General features: G+C 38.5%; 1 long non-coding RNA gene across 2 annotated transcripts in view; it reads left to right on the forward strand.

The window, feature by feature from the left end:
• LOC135975604 (uncharacterized) overlaps nucleotides 1–7,248 on the forward strand; it is a 374,283-nt gene extending 367,035 nt beyond the window's left edge. For both annotated transcript variants that reach the window (XR_010592550.1, XR_010592551.1), the window contains exon 6: nucleotides 7,125–7,248. This is a non-coding gene — a long non-coding RNA (uncharacterized LOC135975604). The remainder of the gene's footprint in view (nucleotides 1–7,124) is intronic.
• The last annotated feature ends 453 nt before the right edge of the window (nucleotides 7,249–7,701 follow it).

Below are 7,701 nucleotides of genomic sequence, written 5' to 3' on the forward strand. Positions count from 1 at the left end.
TGATGCTGTTTAAGTATCCATTTCCTGGTTAGATATAAGGGACATAACCATCCTCTCATCTACACTGGTGTCTATTGGAAGTATCTTCATTTAAATCAATGGAGTAAAAGCACCGTAAAAATGATGCTATTGACAGGAGGCTCTAATTTTCAAGGAAGCCTCCACCTGGTTTCCATTTATGCACGTGCAACTTTGCATGTTCATTTTTCAACAGTGTGGTGACTAGAATTTACCATACACACACACAGCCTATTTAGATAAAATGATTTTGCTTGTTTATATGATACATCTTGAATGTGCAGAAGACAGTGCTTGAAAAATGTTCACCTGTATTTGCTCTCACAAATTTGGCCCAGAGAGTTAAAATAAATAACTGTACACAGTTAACTACATTTGAAAACTTTGCTCGTTGTTTCTAAACAACACAGAATAAATTAGGTTTGAGATTTAAAGGAAGAGTTATGAATGTATTTATGGCACATTGGTCACAAGTGGCTGGCTTAGAAAAGTTTGAATTTCCACCATAATGGCATTTATGGTACTAAACTTCAAAGAACAGGAAGCAAAAGCACAAATAATTTATCCTGTTCTTCTCTCTGATTTGACCTGGTCCCTTCTTCATGCTTGCAGAATATCTAATAACATTATAGAGTTAAGAGCTGTTGAAGCTAAAAAAGTTCAATGTGTAGCCGCTCCATGCAAATTTAAAAGATGTGCTATGACTGCCATAGGCAGGAAACTTTTTTAAAAACAAAAAAAGACACATATATCATTGCATTTCACAGGTACACTTATTATTTGTGTACACATTGGGCTAAATTCTACAGAGATAAAAATCACAATGTCAGTGGTAATGTAGAGTTCTATAGAAAAAGGAGTGTAAATTACATGTCAAAGTTGTGTGTGTAGCAGGAAAGCAACTATCAGAGGATGTAAAGTAAAGTGTGGGATGGCCTTCTTTATTTTACATCTCCTTTACGCGATCTGTTTTTTTATTAATTGATAGCACACATGCAACTTACACACATATAACTGTAGAATTTGGCACAAAAACTCTGATAAGAGTTGCACCCAATTCTCTTAACATTTGGATTTTGCATATTATGCCCAAATGAGCCAGATTAATTCCTGTGAGCCTGTAATTCCAACGGGCCAAATTTTGTTCTGTTAGATGAATGCAAATGCAGAGTGACTCCACTGATCGCAGTGGAGCTGCCCCAGTTTTACATACGTGTAAATGAGAGCAGAAGGTGGATCCTGTATGTAATTATGAAGCCTACTTGATTCACATAAGGTGAAGATATAAATAACTTGTTTGCAGGCAGAAATAGGTGCCATAAATAACACTGAAAATAAGACTGCTTAAGCCTTTATAAGGCAGTTTCATTTCCTCAGTACAAGAGCAATTAATTTCCAAAGGTTTAATTAGCAATGCAGCAAGCTAATGAAAAATGGAAGCCCGGATTGCTTCATAGAAGATGCCATCATAAAGTGTTTGTAACCCTTTTAATTTTGCTGCTGTTTGTAAGTAAGACCCAATGCTACAGGCAGAAATGATGGGTTGATTTTTGGCTAAAATTCCCATACATCTGGAATAAACAGATATTCCATTCGAACGTCCTCTGTTAACTCCACCAGTTTCCATGGAATGATTCTCTGTGCACTTGTTAAGTAAATGATTATTATAAGACTATGGAGACATGGTCAATCAAATTAACCCCTTTTGTCCAACCCCCAAAATGGTTCCCTTCATTTGCCTAAATTCAGTAGCTTTTGAGAATTTTTTCAAGCTTGAAGGACTCTCTGGATTCATCACATTAGCAAACTGTAACCTGAGAGCAGGGCCTTTGGAGCAGCAGGACTCCTTTGGCCCCCCAATTGTTTTGCTAATCAAGATTATTGCCACCATTGAGATGTGGAAGTATAGCCTAGCTGACAAAATTTGTCAGCTTCCCATGAAATAGTTCTGTCAGTTTAGTCAGGGTGCCGGCTAATATTAACATATAAATGAAGTCTCTCCCCCACACCCCTTAATAGATGCAGAGAAAATATAAACACACACAAAAAAACCCCTCTATGCTTAAATCAAACAAGCTTCTTTTCTCCTCTCTAGCCCATGTCCCTGAAAATCCTACAAGTAGTGGAGCTAAAAGCGGGGCTGGGGGGGGGGGGTGGAGGGAAGAGTAGAATTTGCACAAAACTACTTTTAAGCCATAAAGCAGCAAAGCTCCACTCCCCTGCTGATAGCAACAGGAGATTGATTACGCCTGCAAAAGTACAAATGGTTGCCTGAATGCAAGTGGCAGACCTCCAAAGCAGCATGTTCTATGTGCTGGTTTTACATTTTATAGCAGAGGGCTTGGATACAAAGTGGAAAAGTGGAACAGAGGGTATGAAAGAGTTATCTTTGCCCAGAGGTCAAACATATGAGGACCGCCCCTGGTAGTTTTAGTGTCAGACCACAGAAAGATAGCAGAGGGAATCTAACCCCTTTGCTACAATCATCCCCTAACATAATTTCTCACACTGTGTCCTGTAACACCTGTTTTTTGCCTTTCACTCCCCTTTCTCATAATCAGAATACATATTGTGGAAGCCTCACGCTTAATGCTCTTGCTTTTCCAGCTGACCTACGAGGTGATGTAATCTAATGCTCTTTTGCCCATTTATACAAATTTCACGTTATTTTGTGAAAGGCAAAGGCACCGGATGAGTGGCGGCACTTTTCAAATCCCAGCCAAACAAAATCCTAAAACATCGATTCAAATTCAGACCTATTTTAATTACAAATGGAGCGACCCAGAGTTTTGCCTCTTATTCTCAACCTGATTTAATATAAATACATAAATATCTTGAGCTATTTGTAATCTGCAAGTCAGCAATATTGACCATTTGATACTAAATTGGCTCTTGAATGGCATCTATACAGCAGCTTTGTGTACTTAGTATACGCATCAGAGATGACTCTGATAACATGCTCAATAGGCTTTGCACAGCATAGATTTAAATAGAAGGAATCCTTCAATCACGATTTGTTCTTGCTATTTGGGAAACAATCAGATTATTCCTTTGTGCTTAACTGTGACAATACTTTATAAAGCATGAATGAAACCTCAAATATATGTTCCCCTGGTGGATTACAGCAGCCGTTCATTAGGCTAACATGAAAAATACTTTTAATATGTAAAATATCTGCCACTAAAGACAATATTAAGAAAACAACAACTTGGAAATAGTTTGCGTCGATAGTGAATTAACCATAGCAAAGTATTTGCAGGTTAATTCAAAGCAGTCAATTCTTCTAGAATCCCAGTAGCTAAATTCCCTACTTTGTTAAAATTAGAAGCTCACTAATAGAGAATGAAGCAGCATGTTGCACATTTATTTCAGCTTCCCCCAACCCATAGTGTAAAACAGTGAGTTATTTGTCCAAAATGCTGAGCTAAAAGGAACTTAGGTTAAAGATGACTATTGTCATTAGTTTATTGCCACACGTTTAATGGCAGTCCATGGAGGGTGATAGTCATACTGAGACGTTTGATCTATACGAATACTGTGTATAAACGCATTTGATGGAGGAACTTTAACAGTATTGCCAACCCCAAACGTTCAAAAATCATGAGGCAGGCTCACCAAAATCATGAGATTGGCTTTAAAATAATGAGATTATGTTAAAAAAAAATTGGTGTACTTTTTATTTGCCTGCTGCTTTTTGAGTCTTTTGAGGGTGCACTGGGTCACATTTTGAAGCTTTCTCCACAGCCACGAGAGCTAGAAACTTACTTTTTCTTTAAGAACAAAGGCTGAAGTCATCACATATCCACTTGACTCCAGGAGCTGGGGCTTTAAGGAAAACAATAATTATCATGAGACTCATGACAAAATCATGAGAGTTGGCAACACTGCTTTAACTAAAACCCCTTACAGTCTCTTTTCTTGGCCTGCAAAAATAATCAGGGTTCAGTATTTGTAAGTCTTGTTGGTCAGGACTGAGAGAAAAAATTTACAGTAACTATCAAATCAAATCTCCTTAGAGATTGAGGAAGTCAGACCCTATCGATTTGAGATTTGAGGTTTCAGAATTCACTGGAATGCTCAGTGGAGTTTGACTAGCTACAGTCCATTAAAAAAAACTTATTTCTATTACAGTTGGGATAAGGGCTCCATTGTGCAAGGCTCTGTACAAATGAGTAAAACAAACACAGTCTGCCCTAGAGAGCTCACAGTCTAGTATAATTTTCAGGAGCCCTCTTCAGTGCTATTTCATCACTAGCCTACATATTCATACTTCATACTCATCAGTCCCATAGCCTCCTGTCTAGCCACAGTGCCCATCAGCCAACAGAGTAATCTTCTGTTATAGGCATCATATGTATTTAGCAATTTAAAATATCATAGGACATAGTACTCAACAGTGAGAGGTCAGTCCTCCACTGAATGAGTATCTTTCAGGTCAGTGGCACTTAGAACTCATAAAAACCACCAAATAGCACTTTTGTACTGCAATCATTTAGATACAGTTGACATGCTGTGTGCTAAAGACCAGATTTACTCCACAGGGCTTTCTTTCTCACCTTTGTTTCTGGTTACACACCCTCATCTTTGACTCTGAGACTGCAACACCTGTCAGGTGTGTAGCTCAACTAAGCAAAAGAAGTCCTGTCCAAAAGGAAGTGTGTGGAACTTACCTCTGTTACTAGGATTGTCCAATTTACAAACTTGCCTTGGAACCAAAGCTGACTGTTGTTCACAATGGACTCCTTCATACCTTAGAGAGAACAGCTGCCTCACACTTCAGTGCACATGAACAAAACACCTGCTTAAGCCCAGAAAAACAGTAAGCAATGAGCCTGGCTTTAGACTGGATGGTGTTTACACTTTTTTTTTTTTTTGCATCCTATTAAAAAGTTTCTTTATTTTTCTACACGCTGTGGACATTTTCAACAGATTTTTTTAACCAAAGTGCAAATTTTCTCTCTCTTTAAAGAATATTAAAACACAATGCAGATATTTTTCTCCTTGCGATTAGTACAAGGAAAACCTCAAAAGTTTGCTCTGGATCAGCACCGTGGCTTAGCCCTCCAGAGCTTATTCAATCTATACTGTGTGCATTGTGCACACACAGGCCTTAATTCTCAACTCACTTTTACCATGGTCAGATATTGAATACTGGTAAATTCAGTATTTTGTCCTTGCATGTGTAGATGCATAGATGCATTCAAGTGCTTAAACTTCTGAATGTCGCCAGAGTTGCATGCATGCAATTTTTAGAGTGAGATCAAAGTAACAGTAGGGATTCTTCATGAGGAAGATTTGGTGCCTTTACATTTTACATTTAAGTCATGCTTTTGAGTAAATCATACTGGGAGACAGGCTGGCTCAGGGGAATGGTAATGAGTTAAAGGTCCTGACTGTAATCTCATTTACAGTACTGCAAAAACGGGGAGCAACTCCTCTGAAATCAGTGTAGTTACACTGGTGTAAAGCGGGTGAGAGCATTGAATCCCAAACTAAGGTCACCTGGGGAAATCTTCTCTAACTTCTCTCTCCTAAGGTGCAATTCATACAGACTGATCCCTCTTCCTCTATGGAGCTCCACTAATCTCAGTCAAATTGCATGTGCGTGCAGGGATCTGTCCATCCAGATCAGATTTCAGATCATGGTCTAGATTATTAATCACTGAAAGTTGTTACCATCTGCTCTTTGTGATGGGAGTCAGTAGTCTCCGCCAGTTCCTAAGGGACCTAATATATATCACAAAAACCAGTACTACCCCAGCATTAATTGTTACCCTTCTTGGGAGTCTTAACAGAGGAGGCCAAGGACTGAATGGTTACATTTAAATAAAATATCTTTCCCCACTTGGGGTGGTCCTGCCAGATCAGGTCTGAGACACATTTGTAGGACAGTATGATAAAGATAACACTACTGTTGCCTATGTTGTGGATAAACAAAGGAGTTCAACCTTCAGAGCTGTCGGTACTTTTCAAGTACTAAATTACATACATACACATACTGTGTACTAATCCAAATAATTGTAATCTTATTTTTTATTTGCCATGAATTTTATTAGCTTGGCTTTTTTTAAACAATGAGCAGAACTATTTTATTTAACTAAGCGAAACTACTGGGAACAAATTCCCATTTACAATATCTCTCTGCTGGAACCCACACGAGCAAATGCGAGCAATGCCATAAGGAAGATCAAACTTGTTACACTGCTGATATCCTAAGAGTTTGAACTCAGACCCCCTGCTGGCCTCAATTTTACAATGATAATCATTTCCTAAAATGTCTTCATTTTGTAAATGAAGTCGTAGCTCCCTCTGAGGCAGAGGTTTGCAAAGATTAAATCATTTACATTTCAAAGTGTTCATTTTTTTTGCCAGTGTGAGAAATACTCAAGAAAGAAAACGAGCGCTCCTTTTAATTTTTCAAAGCCAGAGGAGCATTCATAGTGAAAATAATCACAGCCCATTACAACAGCCTTGCTTGCCCAGTCCCACTTCAAAAGGATGAGCCTATCTTTAGTCCATGCAGCAGTGAATGACCATTTAAGTGAGTGATGGCTTATTAATACTATGACTCAGCCACTTCCCGATAAGGAGAACAATAAGGGGTCAAAGCCTGAGCATCCCTTACAGGAATTAATGAGAACATGTTGCTGGTAATTTGGTCTTTTGCAGATTACATTTAAATTAAAAGGCCCTTGTGTCGGGCTTAATGGTATGACCAATGTCCCCTATATTTGAAAGCCAGAGACCACATTTCTGCTGTTACACCTGTGTAATTTCATTGACTGCGGTGGGGTTGCACAGGGAGCAAGTCACCATAGAAAGAAATAGAGTTGTCCTGGTGAAACTGGGAGCAGAGCCTTAAAAAAGTTCAAAGAAGAAGCCACCTTAAATATGCCACGCAGTCAAAGGGTAATTATACAGGATGTTGTACTGCTATGCACATGGCAAAGCTCGGACAGCACAAAGTACTATTAGTATAAAGAAACAGAGATGTAGAGTCTGCCTAGGATGTCTGATTAAGAAATTAGATAGAAATTCATTTGTTAAATTGGTTGATCTTATTAAAATCGTAGTAACAGCCTGATGTTGTCTTTCTCCTTTACTAGGAGCCAGGCATAGCTGCAGTGTATGTGAGACAAACCTGTAAGAGTCTGGGCCCATCCTTTGAGTTCCTAACCTCTGCTTCACACTCACCCTTGTTTTCATTTAGAAGACTTAGCTACAGGTAGGTTGGACTCCCAGCTGATTAGCATATTGGCCATTTTATCACTATTTAGAATGTGCTAAGCACTTTCCAAACACAGAGGAAGACACATTTCCTATCAAACTGCTCACAGATCATGGATAGTCAGATGAGTCTATGTAATTTCTCCTACAACATACTTTGTTGATTACATTAGGGTAATCCCACCTAGAGCTTTTCCATTATCTTTCTCTGATACTATTTCATTTCAATGGCTTTCCTGTCTGAGACCTGAGCAATTACAGATATTACCTTACCCACTTGGTATCTCTAATATCTTGGGACTAACATGGCTACTACACTAGGTACAATTATAACCTAAAAAGAAACCACAGGTGTGAAATAGTGCTTTAGTGTGATAATTAACTTAATTTTTTCATACACAAAATCAACTAGAAGTAAACATTTCCAACACAGTTGTAAGGAAAATATTGTTCAGT

Source organism: Chrysemys picta, chromosome 14 (assembly GCF_011386835.1).
Source record: "Chrysemys picta bellii isolate R12L10 chromosome 14, ASM1138683v2, whole genome shotgun sequence".
Lineage (NCBI taxonomy): Eukaryota > Metazoa > Chordata > Testudines > Emydidae > Chrysemys > Chrysemys picta.